This window comes from Phascolarctos cinereus, unplaced genomic scaffold, assembly GCF_003287225.1.
Source record: "Phascolarctos cinereus isolate Bilbo 61053 unplaced genomic scaffold, phaCin_HiC Scaffold_8;HRSCAF=390, whole genome shotgun sequence".
NCBI classification, from domain to species: domain Eukaryota; kingdom Metazoa; phylum Chordata; class Mammalia; order Diprotodontia; family Phascolarctidae; genus Phascolarctos; species Phascolarctos cinereus.
Window position 1 is genome coordinate 65,888,995 of NW_027556291.1, and position 18,533 is coordinate 65,907,527.

The 18,533-nt window shown below is 47.2% G+C and overlaps 1 long non-coding RNA gene across 2 annotated transcripts; it reads right to left on the reverse strand.

Annotated features, from left to right (window-relative positions):
- Positions 1-10,985: 10,985 nt before the first annotated feature.
- Positions 10,986-15,411, reverse strand: LOC110194727 (uncharacterized). 2 transcript variants are annotated; one of them, XR_013483541.1, is made up of 3 exons: positions 15,268-15,411; positions 12,657-13,817; positions 10,986-12,570 (listed from the first exon to the last, which is right to left on the reverse strand). It is a non-coding gene; the product is annotated as an uncharacterized LOC110194727 (long non-coding RNA). The 2 variants fall into 2 exon arrangements; XR_013483540.1 differs by having other exon boundaries at positions 10,986-13,817.
- Positions 15,412-18,533: the final 3,122 nt, after the last annotated feature.

Sequence of the window (18,533 nt, forward strand, 5' to 3'; positions counted from 1 at the left end):
CCTCTCCCATAATCACACATTTCTTGGACGCTGTCATACATGTGACTTCTTGCTTCTAAGACATTTTGCAGAGAGGGAAACTGAGGCACAGAGATTCAAAGACAGTTACTGAAGGTCACACAGCTAGTGAGTGGTAAGGTTTGGATTCAAACCCAGATCTCCCAAGTCCCATCCCAGTACTCATTCCATTGCACCATGTGTCTTTCCGTCATCTGCTAGATTGCTTGTAATTTTGATTTAAATGACAGCGCACGTTTGTGTAGTGCTGGAAAGTTTGCAAAGCACTGTGCAAATGTGATCTCATCTGATCACAATCGTCAGGGGTAAGTGCTATTACTACCCCCATTTTACAGAGGAGGAAACTAAGGCACAGAAAGGGTAAATGACTTCACCACATAGCTAACAAGCATCTGAGATTGGATTTGAACTCAGGGCCACCTGGCTCCAAGTCCCATGACCTCTACACTGTCAGCTCTGCAAGGCTTCCAAATGAGGCCATCCTGGTATCTTCTTCCCAGGCCCTTACCCCGCTGCCAGGCGTGTCTTAGCAATAATCCCAAGAGTGGCTCATTTTTATAGCGTGTGCTACAAAACACTTTCCTCAGAACAGCTCTTCGAGGGAGGAATGACTCATTAGTATCCCCATTTTCCAGATGAGGAGAGATAAAGGGCCTTGCCTTAAGGTAGCACAGTGGGTAAATGAAAGGTCTGGGATTCCAATCCCATGCTGCGGATGGTAGATTCAGTGCTTTTGTTTATCCTGACAGCTTACTGCCTAGGTGGCCTTGATCAAGTCACTTGCACTGGACTAGCTGACCTCTGAGGTCCCTTCCACTTCTAGATCCAGGAGCTTAGTGTGACCTTGCACAAGTCCCTTCCCCTCCCGGGGCCTCAGTTTCCTCATCTAGAAAATAAGGGGTTGGGACCAACTGGCCTGTGGGGTCTGTGATCCAGTGATCTCATCCCTTTCCCTTTCTCTTCTCACCTTGATGGGCAGGTAATTTAATGTCAACCCTTCACATTTCCCGATTACTAAATTCCTCCACAAACAAGGTAGAAAGCTGAGGCAGTAGTTTCTACAAAGAGTTAAGAATCCTTAAGAGGAAGACATGAAGTCTGGAGCTCTTGGCAGGGCACGAGGGGAAAGGACTAAAGAGGTCCCCTTCTACCATGAGTTACTTGGAACCCTGACCAATGACCCTCTCTCCTATCATTTGGTGAGAGGGAGGAGAGATGGGGTGAACAGGAGAAGCAAAGCAGGGATTAGAAGGGAAGACGCTGAGGTCAAAAGGCCATGCCCACACCAAATCAGCACCAGACTGCACTGGGCAAGTTCCCAATGATGAAGCTGTTGCCTCAGTTTCCTCTTCTGTAAAAGAAAGAGGGGAGGGTAGACCCCTGATTCCTAAGAGCCCTCCCATCTCGAAGGTCCTGTGATCTTGTGATTGTTACCAAAGAGCCCTAAATCACAGGCAAGGTCAGGGCCCATGTCAGGGGCAGCTGCTTCACTGCCTTCCCTCACCCTCCACCTTCCAATTGTGGTAGCATCCAGATATTATACTGGGCTGACCTGTAGGCTCTGTGTGGCTGGACGTGGGGGAAGGAGGGGACAGGGTGAAAGGCCAAGACAGAATTGACCAAGGGGAAAGTAGAAGTGAGAGGATGAGGGAGGAGCAGGAGAGAAGAGGGATGAAGGAGAGTTCAGGTAGAAGGCATCTCCCCGTCTGACCTCCAATTCCCCATTAGCTTTTTTGGGATGACTTTCTTGTTCACCCTATGAGTTCTCTGGACCTCAGACCTCTAACCTCTTTTGAATTGTGACCAGAGGAATTTATCTCTTCTCAGCCACCAAGCAGGCTTTGACAAGCAATATTCCACAGCAGGCCATAGCCTTACCATCACACAGTTGATGGAAATATGTAAAGAACAGAAGCTCCCACTGGGCTTACATTTGTGTCAAAGTGACTTATTTGGTAAAGCAAAACCTTGTCTTAAAGGCACTCTTCCAACAAGGTGTCACCCAAGCATGCATCAAAATTAGCCAAGATTGCTTAAGAGATGGAAACACAGAGCTAACCTTGTTTAATGACCCTCTGATCTTTAGTATCAAGCAAAGCGTAAGATGGGGAGGCATAGACTCAGCAAGGGTGCTAGCCGTGATCACAGAGGAGATCCAGCATGAAGTCCAAGAGGAGAGGGCTTCCCTGGGGATGGTGACGTCCTTGAGATGCTCCTGTTGATAGATGGTACTGTGTTTGTTGCATTAAGTTAAAGAATGCTGCTGCCCATTCTTTTGCACAAGATGCAGATGCCCTCAAGGATATGACCTAGCTACAGTTATTCCTTCCACATTTCGACTTTCCCCATCGTGGTTTTAACATATCACAGGTTGGCATAAGAAATCAAATAGGAATTTTGGGGGAGTTTTGCAGAAGCTGCAGACAACACTGAAAAAGTTTAGAAACTCAGAAATGCATAAAATATATGTAGAGTATTATATAATGTCAACATACTTTATCATTTAATACCATAATAATACCTTCTCTGCTATGAAGGAAGAGCCAAAACATTTTACACAGATTTTCCAGATTGTGGGGAGGCGCCGGGCTCCTTCCCCCAGTGATGTGGAAGGGATGACTGTATACACACAGGAAAAGTCAGGTAGATAAAGCATAGCTATTATTGAGATGATGACCTGCCTTCAAATGGACAGCTTGTGATGCTTAGCAGTAAGAAGATTTTTACATTGCGGACAGACGCTGCAGTCGGACCACAGGTTAGGTCCTGAACTAAATAGGAGAAGGAAACTGGACTGACTTGCCTTTGGGAAATTAAAGTTCCTTTAATGATGCCGGACTTCTCCTTCAAACCCAAGGCTCATCTTTTTTAACACAAATATTAGACCAATGTTGATTTATGGATGTAAGTCATGGAACACAATGCCCACTCTCAGAAGAACACAGAGCGTCAGACCTTAAACAGAGTATCAGAACACAAAGAGATCTTAGAATATAGGGTAGCGGAGCTGAAAGGGATTCTATGATACAGAACATCAGAGCGTGGGAAGGGGAGTGGCGCTTAAAACATATAATGACAGACTAAGAATGGGTCTTAAAACACAAGGTCAGCATGAGCAGTACCTTAGTACACAGCATATCAGATATAGAAAAGACTTTGGGATGTAGAATGATCTAATTAGATTAGACCTTAGACCATAGAATGTCAAAACTGGGAGGGCCAGTTTTTGTTGAGTCATTTCAGTCGTGTCTGACTTTTCACAACCCTGTTTGGGGTTTTCTTGTCAGAGATACTGGAGTGGTTTGCCATTTCCTTATCCAGCTCATTTTACAAATGAGGACACTGAGGCAAACAGGGTTAAGTAACTTGCCCAGGGTCACCCAGCTAGCAAGTGTCTGAGGCCAAATTTGAACTCAGGTCTTCCTAACTCCAGGCCCAGTGTTCAATCCACTGCAGTGCCACCTAGCTGCCTCAGGGGAGATAGAATTTACAATGGAAGAGCTGGAGGGGACCTTGGAGGTCAAGTCTAATCTACACTTTTCAGAGGAAGAAACTAAGGTCCAGATGGGTGAAATGACTTGTCTAAGGGTTTATATAGTAACTAAGTATCAGGGCTGAAAATCAAACCCATATTTTTTGCTTCTTAGCTCAGCATTCATTCTTCCTTCTTTTCTTTTCTTTTCTTTCCTTTCCTTTCTTTCTTTCTTTCTTTCTTTCTTTCTTTCTTTCTTTCTTTCTTTCTTTCTTTCTTTCTTTCGTTTTTCTGTCTCTCTCTTTTTCTTTCCCTTCCTTCCTTCCTTCCTTCCTTCCTTCCTTCCTTCCTCCTTCCTTCCTTCCTTCCTTCCTTCCTTCCTTTCTTTCTTTCTTTCTTTCTTTCTTTCTTTCTTTCTTTCTTTCTTTCCTTCTTTCTAATTTAGGTTTGTTTTCACTTGAGGTTAATGCTAATTCCATGCCATGTTTCAGTAAGAATGACACAGATTCTGTATCTGTGGCTTTGGGCAGATTTCCAGGGGCACAAATTAGCTTCACGTTACACATAATGAATGAAAGAGGTTGAGTGAGTGAAGGAAGGCAGGGAGGAAAGGAGGAGAAGGGGAGGGGGCAGAGAAGGAGAACAATAAAGAAGGAAACACAAATTCAGGCTTTTCAATCCTCCCTTCAATGCGAACCTGCTTTGAGGGAGAGAAAAAGTGGGCCAGAGGGAGAAGCCTGGGATTCCTGAGCAGCCGCCACCAGCGCTGGCCCTTTGAGCCACATTTCAGCCCCCATTGGAAACGCTTTTTGTGGCAAAACCACTACAATAAGTGTTCCGACGCATCATGAGCCATCAAGCTAACACCCCATTAGTTTTAAACCCGAGTCTCAAATTTGGTCTCAGCCATTGGAAAAGGAGAAGGGTGCCCATCCTGTGCACTGCCCCTGCCCCTGAGACCCTCGCTCCCCCTAGCAGACAAATGGCTCCTGGATGGAGCCTCCATTTCCTCTGGTTATCTTGGCACATCTGGCACAGAGACCATCCAGCCCGATGCTTCCCAAAGCCTCGACGCAGCCCTGTAGGTCACCAGTGTTCTTTCCATTATAAAACCTCGGAACCCACAGTCAGCCCCACAAGTTGTTAGGAGCAGGGTGGGGAGGAGGGAAGAGAAGCAAGCACCTCTGTCTCCAAGCCATCTGGTTCCTATTTTCCCCTGAACAGCAGGCCCAAAGCCAGCTCTGACAGGCACTGGGCCCAAGGTCACACACAAGATCCTAGAGCTGGGAGGACCTCGGGGCCATTCAGTCCAACCCACCTTAGCCCCTGATCCATTTTACAGAGAAGGAAACTGAGGCCTAAGGACATAACACATCAAATTCTAAACCTATAACTAGAAGGGACTTCAAAGGCCATTTAGTCCCCCTCACTCTTTTTACAGGGGAGGGAAAATGAGGCACAGAAAGGTTAAATGATTTGTGTAGGATCATGGAGCTAATAAATGTTTAAGGTGGTTTTCAAACCCAGATCTTCCTGACTCCAAATCCAGTGCCCTCTCCACTATACCATGCTGATTCTCTATCACTCACAGTGGAAAGTAGGCCTAGGATTATGGGCAGTAGCTAAGTTAGCATGGGCTCAGGCTCAACTGAGGACATCCTCTCAGCTACTCTGGGTCACCTGTAGGTAGAAGCAACTTCTGATAGCAGAATGTGTAGAAGTCATACGATCATAAGTGAAGTAAAAAGAACTAAGAACACAATATATGTACTGTCTACAAAAATATAATTGGAGAACCAAAACAAAACCCCATGAAACTGAACTCTCTACACAGTTATTCCCTTCTACATCATAAGGGTTAGGGGCATGGTACCCCTGCAATCTGAGACATCTGTGTAAAATATTTTGACCCTCCCTTTGTACCAGAGAAGAAGTCTGAATTATTATGGTATTAAAAGATAAAATATGTTAATGTTATACAATACTATACACATATCTTATGCATTTCTGAGTTTCCAGACTTTTTCTGTCATCTACTGGCCTTTGCGTGTCATCTGTGGCTTCCACAAAACTCCCCCCAAATTCCCATTTAATTTCTTATTGCCGGCACCGGCAATATATCGAAACCACGAAGGGGAAAATGGGGAGGCATAGACTCAGCAAGGGTGTTTGCTGTGGTCACAAAGGAGATCCATGGAGTCTAAGGCAAAGAGGGCTTCCCTAAGGATGGTGACATCCTTGAGGGGCTCATTGCAGAATCTTCTGTACTAGGTCCAGAAGCCCTCAAGAATGTGGCCTAATTACACACAAAGGAAAAGATGAAAAATACCTATTATTGAGATGATAACATGCCTTTAAATGGACAGCTTATCATGCTCACCAATACTACAAACACACCATAAGTTGTGTCCTGAATTAAATAGAAGAAGGAAACTGGACTGACTTGCCTTTGGGAAATTATAGTTTCTTTAATGATACTGAACTTCTCCTGGAAACCCAAGGCTCATCTCTTTTTATATCAATATTCTACTGATGTTGATTTATGGATATGAGACATGCAGCAGAGGGCAGTCTCAAAAGAACAAAGAGTATCAGAGTCACAAAGAACCTTAAACTGAGAGAATATGAACAAATCCAGAATGTAGAATGTCAGAGCTGAAAGGAGACTTGGCATACATCATATCAGAGCTGGGCGGGACCTTAGGTCACAGGAGATCAGAGCTGAGAGGGACCTTAACACAGAATGCTAGAACCAAGAGTGACCCAAGGCCATAAGATGTAAAAGAGCTGGGATAGTGCTTAGAACCCAGAATGTCAGGGCCTGGTGTGACCTGGGAACACAGAATTTCATATGTGGATGGGACGTTACAGATCATATAGCCCACCTTCTTTACTTTACAGAGACTAAGTCTCAGAGATGGGAAGGATCCAGTCACAGAGTATAATGGAAAATCCATAAATCAGTCAACACCCATTTACTGAGCACTTACAATGCCCAGGAGCCTACATTATCTGTTATGGGGGACACAAAGATGAGTAAGATCTAATCCCTGCCCCCAAGGAGCTTACAGTCTAGCTGAGGAGTGGAGATAAATTTGTGAAAAGATTAGCATAACTTCATCAACAATATTTCCTTCAATACTTTAAAAGAAGTTTCTTAATACAGGCACAGTGTAAGGTCCTTGAGGGCAGAGATTTATTTTTGTGCCTTTGCCCAATGTCTAGCACTGTACTTGACATGGAATAGAAACTTAATAAATGCTTTTTGATTGATTGATTCACTAATCGATGAGTACCCTTTTCATCAATGCCAATGCAGACCACAAAACCTCACCCCACCATCTTTGACAGTGATTGTGGCAGAAAATATTCACGTCTGGGTCATCCCAACATCCGTGGGATGATTTCCGACATCCTGAGATGGGCCCATTGTTGTCAGATTCCCCAAACTTTCTTAGCTTGGGAGCACCTGCTAACTTTTCAGTTTTTATGGCCCAAGAGATCCCAGGGTCATATCTGGGAGGCATTGGAAGAAGACTTTAGTGGAGAAGTAATGATTACTGATACCAGTATATTGATTAATATGAGTTTACTCCAGAAGATTGACCAGTGGGTGACAAGGGTTGTTTTTGGCTTAAGCAATACACGAAGGAAGAGATCGTAGTGAAGGGAGAAAACACAACAATGACACGTCTCCTTGGAGTGTTTAATCTGTTCTCTGAAGTATCATGCCAAGTGCTTTTAGGTTTATGAAATGCTTTCCTCTTAATGTCCCTATGAGATAGGTACTTCAGATCTTATACCCATTTTATGGATGATAAGTTATATAGCTTGCTCAAGGTAATCAAACTGGTAAATGTGATAAGAGCTCAAACCCAGATCTTGAGACTTCAGTTTCCTTCTATTCCATTCAGTTATCAGTTATTGAATTAGGGACTAAAACTAACACCTGGGCTTGTTGGGTTATTGCCTCTCATGTTTTTATTGAGTCGTTTCAGTTGTGTCTGAATCTTTGTGACCCCATTTGGGGTTTTCTTGGCAAAGATACTGGAGTAGTTTGCCATTTCTTTCTCCAGCCCATTTTACAGATGAGGAAACTGAGGCCAACAGGGTAAAGTGACTTGCCCAAGGTCACACAGCCAGCAAGTGTCTGAGGCTGGATTTGAACTCAGATCTTCTTGACTCCATGCCTGGCACTCTACCCACTGCACCACCTAGCTGCCCATCTCATACAGTGAGAGCTAGAAAGTAGCTAGTAGAATGGGGCCAAGCTTTTGGGAACATTCCCTGACTCCTTGTGTAGCCCTGCCTGGGAGGAAGTGTAGAACATGAGCAGAGTGTTTCTACACTGACATTTGGAGTTAGAGGACATGGATTCAAATCTCAGCTCTGCCACTTCTCTGTGCGACTATGGGTAAGTCACACAGCCCTGAGAGGGACACTCTGCAGCCCTGTTTCCTTATCTACAAAGTAGTGGGCTTAGACTGTATGATATTCTCAGAGGTCCCCTCTAGCTCTAATGTTTATTGGGATTCATAAGAATATTAAGGACAAAAATGAAAAGGCAAAGAACAGCAAGGTTTCCAAGGTGGGATGAATGATGTCAGTTCCCTTGCATCATTCCCTAATCTAGTCTGTATTGGCCATGGACCCATAAGTTTGGTCTGTAACAATGTGGCACAGTTATTCAATCAATCAACAAACATTTATTAATCACCAATAGGTGCTGGGCACAATACTAGAAGTGGGAGAAATAAGGGCAAAGATTAAATTATCTCCATCCTTGAGGATAGGGGCCACTAGGTGGTGCTGCAGTGGATAGAACAATGGACCTGGAATCAGGAAGATTCATCTTCCTGAGTTCCAATCTGGCCTCAGACACTCACTAGTTGTGTGACCCTGCGCAAGTCACTTCCCCCTGTTTGCCTATTTCCTCACCTATAAAATGAGCTGGAGAAGGAAATGGCAAACCAGTCCAGTATCTTTGCCAAGAAAATACCAAACGGAGTTATGAAGAGTCAGACATGAATGAAAAACAACAACAATCTTTGAGGAGCTTATGGAAGATAACATGTATATATGGGGAGAGAGACTAGACTTGTGACTTCATTGCTGCTAGGGACTCCCAGAAGAGGAAACTCTACAGTGGCAGATAGACACCCTTTCTGCAACTTACAGTCTTAGTTGCTTAAGACATGGAGAGGTTTAAATAACTTGCCCAGGGTCACACAGTTTGTATATACAAGATATATAAGATATGTACCATAAGAATATACAAGATATATTGAAATAAACCTGGGATGATTTGGGGGGTAGGAACTAGAAGCTGAGGTGATCAGAATTGAGTTCAGGTAGAAGGTGGCATTTGAGCTAAGCTTTGAAGGAAACTCAGAATCATAAGAGGTGGAGGAGAGGAAAGGAGAGGGTTGTATCTTGCTTTAGATGCCATGCCTTGTCATGGCAATGGGAGATGAGAGATGGAACACAATATGGGAGAAGTAGCAATGAGACCGTGTGGAAGTGTGGGAAGGAAAGTGACTTCTAATGATCCTGGAGAGGTAGATGAGAGCCAGACTGTGAAGAGCTTTAAATGCCAAACAGAGGAGTTTGCATTGGATCTTAGAGTCAATAGAGAGTCGCCGGGGTTTATTGACCAAAAGAGCAACACAGTGAGCCCCAGGCTTTGGGAATATCACTTTGGTAGGCACGTGAAGGATGGGTTGGATCCAGAGAAAGACCTGAGACAGCAAGACCAATCAGGACACTGTGGAGATGTTCCAGGTGAAAGGGGATGAGGAGTGGGTGTGTGAGCCACTATGAGAAGGGGGCCCAAGTGAGGGATGATGGGTAAGGCTCAAGTGAGGGATGATGGATAGGGCCCAAGTGAGGGATGATGGATAAGGCTCAAGTGAGGGATGATGGGTAGGGCCCAAGTGAGGTGATAGGTAGGGCCCAAGTGAGGGATGATGAGTAGAGTCCATATGAGGGATGATGGGTAGAGCCCAAGTGAAGGATGATGGGTAGGGCCCAAGTGAAGTGATAGGTATGGCTCATGAGGGATAGGGCCCAAGTGAAGGATGATGGGTAAGGCTCAAGTAAGGGATGATGGATAGGGCCCAAGTGAGGGATGATGGGTAGGGCCCAAGTGAGGTGATAGGTAGGGCTCAAGTGAGGTGATAAGTAGGGCCCAAGTGAGGGATGATGAGTAGAGTCCATGTGAGGGATGATGGGTAGAGCCCAAGTGAAGGATGATGGGTAGGGCCCAAGTGAAGTGATAGGTATGGCCCATGAGGGATAGGGCCCAAGTGAAGGATGATGGGTAAGGCTCAAGTGAGGGATGATGGATAGGGCCCAAGTGAGTGATGATGGGTAGGGTCCAAGTGAGGGATGATGGGTAGGGCCCAAGTGAAGTGATAGGTATGGCCCAAGTGAGGTGATAGGTAGGGCCCAAGTGAGGGATGATGAGTAGAGTCCATGTGAGGGATGATGGGTAGAGCCCAAGTGAAGGATGATGGGTAGGGCCCAAGTGAAGTGATAGGTATGGCTCATGAGGGATAGGGCCCAAGTGAAGGATGATGGGTAAGGCTCAAGTAAGGGATGATGGATAGGGCCCAAGTGAGGGATGATGGGTAGGGCCCAAGTGAGGTGATAGGTAGGGCTCAAGTGAGGTGATAAGTAGGGCCCAAGTGAGGGATGATGAGTAGAGTCCATGTGAGGGATGATGGGTAGAGCCCAAGTGAAGGATGATGGGTAGGGCCCAAGTGAAGTGATAGGTATGGCCATGAGGGATAGGGCCCAAGTGAAGGATGATGGGTAAGGCCCAAGTGAGGGATGATGGATAGGGCCCAAGTGAGTGATGATGGGTAGGGTCCAAGTGAGGATGATGGGTAGGGCCCAAGTGAAGTGATAGGTATGGCCCAAGTGAGGTGATAGGTAGGGCCCAAGTGAGGGATGATGAGTAGAGTCCATGTGAGGGATGATGGGTAGAGCCCAAGTGAAGGATGATGGGTAGGGCCCAAGTGAAGTGATAGGTATGGCCCATGAGGGATAGGGCCCAAGTGAGGAATGATGGGTAGGGCCCAAGTGAGGAATGATGAGTAGAGTCCACATGAGGAATGAGTAGGACCCAAATGAGGGATGATAGGTAGGGCCCATGAGGGATGATGGGTAGGGCCCAAGTGAAGGATGATGGGTAGGGCCCAAATGAGGGATGATGGGTAGGCTTGAATGAGGGGTGATGGGTGGTACCCGAGTGAGGGATGATGGGTAGGGTTCAAGTGAGGGATGATGGGTAGGGCCCAAGTAAGGGATGGTGGAAAACCCTTGGCAAATGAATGGATATAGAGGGTGAAGGCAAGTCAGAAGTCTAGGATGACACTGTGGTTGTGAACTTAGATGACAATGCCCTCAATAGCAACAGGGGATTTAGGAAGAGTAACTGGGCCCATATACAATACCAACAGCTCTCTGGCGTCCTAAGGACACATTAATGAAATAATCTAGCAACAAACATTTATTAAGTGCCTACTATATTCCAGGTACAGTAACAAAAGCAAAACAGTCTCTGCCCTCAGGGAGCTTCCATTCTAACAAAGAATGAGTAGGAATGATAAGAACAATGTTAACTCCTGCTTCTTCTAGTAAACTTCTAGTTTACATACTTTAATCTTGCCTTCAGAAGTAGGTGAGGTAGGGATTGTTGTTTCCATTTGACAACTGGAGAAGTTGTACCTTAAGGAGAAATGACTCTAGCAAGGTAACACAGATGTAGAACCAAGGACTGGACTTGGGTTAACTCCAAATCCATCTCCCCCCTCCCACCCCAATGTGGGGCACCATTGGGATTGCACAACCTTTACAAAGGGCCCAGCCCCACAAAGCCAGGTCATGAGACAGAGTGTTCCTGGGGCTTGGGCCCTCCCTCTTTCCTCCCTCTTGGGACAAGGTATATGCCCTATGTCCCTCTGGGTAGTCTATATCTGGGCCACAAAGCTCTGTGACCTAACCAATGTCCAAAGAGGCCTCTAGCTCCTTAGAAGCCTTGAATTATTAACAGCAAATTTGTATCTAGTGCTCTACAAATTACAAAGCACTTTACATAAATTGTCTCATCGGTTCCTCACCAGAACCTAATCACTAGATGCTTCAACTGAGGGTGCAAGGGACTTACCCAGGGTCATGCAGCTAGGGAGTAGCAGAATTGGGGCTCAAGCTTAGCTTTCCTGACTCCCCCTGCTCTTACAGTCTCTGAGGAGCTTACTCCAGCCATTTCCCAAATACCCTGGGTCAAGCTGAAAGCACCACCCACAGCTGTCCCCTTGATCCACTTGGCATCTGTTCTCCGGAGGTCTGGGTCTGGAAATCCAAAGCTGGCAGGGACAGTCCATCGGTCAGCCACTCTGCCCCAGTCCAGGGTTGCTAGGCAAATGTCTCACTTGGGGTATTTGACAAACTGACACTCTACCACACGGAGTGTCCGACTCAGCTTGTCAAATACACGGAGTGTGGCACTGCGGGCCTGTGGTCAGAGGAGAGGCCGGGGAGCTGGAGGCACGGGGCAGCCCTAGAGGAGAAAGAGAGACGGACAGACAGACAGACAGGCAGACAGACGTAGACCGACAGACAGATGCACAAACACAGAAAAACTGAGGCAGGCTCAGGCACAGACAGGAACAGAGAGACAGAAAAGAAGAAAAAGAGAATGAGATGGAGAGGAGGAGAGAGAGAACAAAGGATCATAGAGTGAAATGGACCCCAGAAGCTCTCTAGTCTAACCCCCTCATTTTACAGAGGAGGAAACTGAGGCCCCAGTGAGGAAAATGGACACACTGGTGGTAGAATGAGATTTTGAGCCTGGGGTAAAGACACAGCTGGAATGGGGGGAGAGAGAGAGAAAGAGAGAGAGAGAGAGAGAGAGAGAGAGAGAGAGAGAGAGAGAGAGAGAGAGAGAGAGAGAGAGAGGAAGAGAGAGAGAAAGGGAGCGTGTTCTAGCCCAAGTACAACCTTGCATTGCAGATGAGGGGGCAGCTTTCTTGGGTCTTGGGCCTTGAATCCTCCGCTCCATGCCTCAATGGACCCCTCTGTACAGTAGAAAGAGGACTGTGTGGTTATGCCCCCACCTTGTGAGATAGCACCCTTCTAAGCACCACTTACCCTCCACCCTTACCCCGGTAAGAAGAAAGCGCTTCTGCTCCTTCCCCTGCCCCTGCCAGACTGCATTCTCAAGGGCCGAGGGAGTCTTTCCAGCATAAACAATTGGGTCTAAGGTCCTGCCCAGCTCTCACACCCTGCAAGCCTGCGGATAATTTTCCAAAGCGCTGCCCCCTTCGGGGATCTGGTTGGATCTTCACAGCCACCCTGGGAGGTAGGAAGGGGAAACCTCGAAGTCCAAGGAGGGAGGGGAGAGATGGTGACAGAGAGGAACAGAGGAAGGGCACCAAGACATCGTGTGACGACCGAGGGAGATAGTTTCTTCTCCAGATTGCTAAACATGGTTTGATGGGGGTGGGGGAAAGGGGAACTAAAATGAATCTCTTCCCCTCCTCTCTCCTCTACCCATTAATTCATCTGTCCAGGCCTGTGGAAGGCTAGGTGAAGAAGGGGAAAGAGTAGGAGAAACTGAGGCCAGTGCTAGGAGGTAGCCTGAAATGCAAGTCCTTAGCAAAGGACTCTCTTGTTCTGCCCCACCCTGAAGGCCAGGAGTAATTCCTGCCCACCCCACTCCCACATATGTGCACTGCCACCTGCTCAGCCTGCTGCAGGGGGATAGACAAACTGACCATTGGAGAGCCCTCATGGCTATAAGATTTGGCTTCTAAAATTCATGTTCGTGTAACTTACAGACTGGAATGTCAGAGCTGGGAGGGGCGTTTGAGGTCTTGTCATCCCACCCCCTCCAATTTCCACAGGAGAATGCTGAGGCCCAGAAAGGAGCAAATGCTTGGCCAGAGCGTCACAGCTTCAGTGGGATCTGTCCTGGGAAGCAGGGCCAGGCCATGAGAATATGGGTCCCAGGAGCCATCTAAGCCATCTTTGATTGGGGGTGGAGGACTGGCAGAAAAGGCACCTCCCGGGGGGCGACAGGGGTGATTAGATGGGTAGTTACCTGAAACCCCTTGGGAATCCAGGGAATGGAGCGATGGCTGGGAGAGCCACGAGGCCACTCACTGGAGGCAACCTATGGAGAGCTGGGGAATTCTGGGGTGGGGTAGAAGGCCTTGCTGGTCTCTAAAGCCAATGAAGAGGTGAAGGGCCTCCAGGTTCATTGAAACAAGTCCCCGAGAAGTTCTCAGAGGTGGGGACCAAAGTCATAGCACAGAGAGTAAACCTGGTAAACAACAAATCCTGGAAAGTATAAGCAGGTCCTATCCTACCCCCAGCCCTACTCCCAACACTATTTGGAAACTTGGGAAATCTCTCGGAGCCCAAAGTGACCCTGAAATTGTCCCTTGACTTCATGCCTCCAGTTGACGGTGGGCCAAAAGGCTCCCTCCTGGAAAATCAGCTTTGCCTCCCTTAACCCCTCAGTGCACATGCTTTCTAGGCCTCCTACTGCCCTTGGACGCAACCTAAGTACTCAGAGCCCCCTCTTTCTAACTTCCCTCCCATTCTTTCACTCCCTCCCTTCTCAGGTCCTGTGCTTCTGACATGTCTCCCACACTGCCTCTGCCTTTCAAAACGTCCTCAATCCCTGGGCTCCTCAGGACCCTGCACTCTGTTATCTAATCTCAGAGCCTAATTCATCAGAAGGCTTTGGTAGTTGATTATTTTATATTCTTTCCCTCCCACATAGAATATCAGTATTACCACAAGGCCCTTCTAGAGACAACGTTGTGACCTCCAGGGATGTTTGTAGGATTTCAAGATAGAAAGACCTTGGCAATACTAGTCAGCCTCTCCAGGCCTCAGTTTCCCCATCTGTAAAATGAGGGGGTTGGACTCAATGCTCTCTGAGGTCCCTTTCAGTTCAAAAGCTATGATACTAAAACCCTCATCATACAGAGGAAGAAAGTGAGACTCATGGAAGCTGTGACTTGCCTAAGGTCACACCCATAGTAAATGAGAAAGCTGGGACCCAACCTCAACTTGTCTGATCCCAAATCCAGTACTCATCCCAGACTCACTCTACTCCAGACTGCCTTGACTCTAGCACCAGGGTCTGGGGGACCTTGATGGGCTAATAGGGGCAAGGTTTGGGCCCAGTCGCCTGGCAGCTACCCCCTCCATGTAGGAGTAGTCTACGCCAGAGGACTTGATCTACCATTTTTATCCTGTACTCTCCCAAGGGAGCAGCTCCAAACAGAGTCCAATGGGCCAGGTTAGGTTGGAAGCATTTCCTCCTTCCCTGGCCCTCAGGGACTCCAAGATAGAAAGAAGTCTCTTTCAGTCCTATATACCCCCTTCCAGCAAACCTCAGGTAGGATCAAGGGCAAAGGATGAAGGTAGGGCCCCCACCTACTCCCAGCACAGGTGAAGTCACAGGACTCAAGGCCATTGTTCTACTTAATGGCTTCTCCATCTTGACCAAGTAACTTCCCCTCCCTGGGGAAGTTTCCCTCTCTGTAAAATAAAGGGAGCTGGAACAGATTGCCTCCGAGGTCCCTTCCGGCTCTACTCTAGGAGCCTAGGGTCCTATGACTCCAACGGATGTTTCTCTAGGCAGATTCCCCCTTTGCAATCCCCCACCACCCTCCTCTGCACCGGTCTGGAAGTAGAATCACAACCCACCCCATTACCTTCGTCTGCCCCAGTCTAGGAGATTCAGCCAGATACTGTACCTGAAGTAGTGAGGGACGGAAGAGTAGAAGCTGGAGGTAAGGGACAGCCCACGGCTTGCCAGGAGAAGCTCCAGGAACCAGGGAGAGCCAGGCACTGAGGCTGCAGACTGGAAGGTTGGGGATTTTGAAGGGCCCCTGGGCTCCTGCAAGAGGAAGCCCAAAGCAGGAAGATAAGGCTGAGGTCGGCCAACGGAAATCTGGATGGGTCATGACAAAACTCCCCGGTTGTGAAACTCCCCCCTTCCCCCCCCTTCCCTCCCTAACCCGCTTCCCGCCTGCTCCAGAAGCTGCTGTGGACTCTGGCTTTTGGCTTCCCTGGGGTAGCTGGCTCTTCCCCTCCCCTGCCCCCCTCGCCTATGGGCCAAGGCTTGAAGTCCAGTGGCACACACCAGCCAGGGTTTCCTCTCTGGTTCTTGAGGGGCCCTGAAAGATTCTCAGTAAAGCTGTACTCACTAGATGAGAGACAGCAGAGCATGGCAGAAAGAGGATTGGCTTTGGAATTAGGAGACCTGGAGTCAAATTCTAGTTCTGGTGTTTATGATCTGGGTGACCTTGGACAAGTCCCTTCCCCTCCCTGCTCCTCAGTGTAAAATAAAAGGGTTGGACTGGTCCTCTGAGAGGTCATTTCCAGCTCTGGTTCTAGTCTGAAGCTGAATTCCACTCTTATCATGATCTGATCTAGCCCCTGGGCCTTGAGCCCCAAGCCCTGACACCCATCCTCTGCTAGGTAGGGCCGCTAGGCTAGGACTGATGCTGTTACCGGGGAGGCCAGGGCAATGCGGGGAGGGACCACAAAGTGGAGGAGGCTGCTGTTCTGGTGGATGGGCCGATTGGGGTGCCATGGCAGGAAACACTTCTCAGCCATGGGCAATGTCCCCAAAGCAGAGGCCAGGTGACCACTTTGCAGTGACATTGAAGAGTGGATCCCTAGGATGGAAGTCCTTAGCCTCATTGCCTTCCAACTGTGGATTTTCAAGGCCCAGCTTCCCTTGCTCTGAAGGCTGCAGCCTAAGGCTTTCTAGGCCTTCCATAACCTTCCTCCTACTTTCACCCCTGAGCCAGGCCAGCTCATGGCAGTGGAGAGGGAGGGACAGGAACAGGGACAGGGACTTTGTCTTGTTAGCTGTCTCCTGCCCTCAAGAGAAGCTGTCAGGCTCAGAGAGGGGCCCCAGTGGAGGGGCCACTAATGGAGGGGCCACCAATGGAGAGACCATCAATGGGGGGGCCAGCAATGGAGAGGCCACCAATGGAGGGGCCACCCAAAGCCTTAGGGGCAGCTTGAAGCAATTAAAGCTTAAAACTTCACTAAAAGACCTTCAAGATACCCTGTATAAGTGTATTGTACATATGTGTGTATATATGTGTGTGCATGTGTGTGTGTGTGTGTGTGTGTGTGTGTGTGTGTGTGTACAGAGGACATTGTTATTGGGATTTTCTTGGCAGAGATACTGGAGTGGTTTTCCGTTCCTTCACCAGCTCATGTTATAGATAAGGAAACTGAGGCAAACAGGATTAAGTGACTTGCCCAGGGTCACATAGCTAGTAAGTGTCTATGTATGCATATATGTGTGTATGTGTATATATTAATATATATTGTGTATATATGCAAAAAGTTGCCTCATTACACATGTGTGCATGGAGGGCTACATATGTGTGTATATATATATATATATATGTGTGTGTGTGTGTGTGTGTGTGTGTGTATACATATAAGATGAGATAGCCCTCTTTATATACATGTGTGTATATAGAGGTCTGTGTGTATATACATATGTGTGCATCTATATATAGATATACACACACATTAAATGTGTCAACCCTCTATATACACATATAGAAATGTGCATACACAATATATATATATATATATATATATATATATATATATACATACACATATATGCACAATGAGGCAGGCCTCTATATACACATGTGTGTGTGTATGTATACACAGAGCTGCCTTATTTTTTATGTGTGTGTGTTTACAGAAGGCTACCTCATTATATGTAATATCTAAATATTATATGTACATACACACACACATAAAATATCAACTGAGACTCACAACAACCCTGTGAAGTTGGTTCTGTTTTACAGGTGTCCATTTTAGAGATGAGGAAACTGAGGCTGAGAGTAGCCAGGATTACAAAGTCCTGGAGGTGAGATTTAAACTCCGGATTTCCTGACTCTACCGTCTCCACCACCTGCCTGCCTCCAGCACTGAGGAATTCTGACTTTGGGATCCACAAGCTTGTTTTATTTAAAATCTTTTCAGTAGCCACATTTCCATTTAATTGGTTTCCTTTGTAATCCTCTAGATTTGATTTTAGGTAGTTCAGATTGTGATTGGGAGGAGAAGTCTGTAGATTTCCCCCAGCCTGGCTGACCAAGGGGTCTTTGGTACAGAGAAGGTTCAGAAGCAGATGAAGATGTCAGCAGTGGGCTTCACTTCCCCTCAGACCCCAACCCCCTCTCCATCTGCCCCTCTTCCCTCCATCCAGCACTTCAGCCTCTCACTTCTCAGCCTATGACCTCCAGCAGCTCACCTGGCCTCATCCCCCCCTCTCTCTAATTACCTGGCCTCTTTCCCCACTCCATCACTGTCTGTGCCCTACAGACACACTCCAGTCTTTAAAAACCTTTATTTGACCCTATCTCTCTTCAAACTACTGTCCTATTTCCCTCCTTTTTCATACCAAACTCCTAGAAAAAACCAACTGATTCTATTCATTGCTTCATCTCTCTTCCTTCTCACCCTGCACCTCTTGCTCTCTGACTTCTGACCACCACAGGACAGAAACTGCTCTCTCTGAAGTCACCAATGATCTCTTGATTGTTCGATCCAATGGCTTCATCCTCATCCTTCATCCTCATCCTTCTTGGCCTCTCAACCTTCAACACTATTGACCACCTCCACCTTCTCTGGGTTTTTGTGACATTGTTCTCCCCCGGTTCTCCTCCTCTGTGTCTGACCACTCGTCTTTTTGTCATCCATGTGCCACTCCTTTACTGTGGGGGCACACCCAAGATCCATCCTGGAGAGGTCCTCTTCCCCTTCCACCTTGGCTCCTAGTGGCCTGGATCAGTTCTCTCATGGATTGAATTCTTATCTTTCTGCATATGATGCCCAGATCCGTTTATCAGCCCTAGACTGTCTCTTGAGCTCTGGTTCCACATCACCAACTGTCCCTTGGATGTTTTGAACTGGCTGTCCCATAGGCATCTCAAACTCAAGATGTCTAAAAGAGACCTCTTTCTCTCCCTCC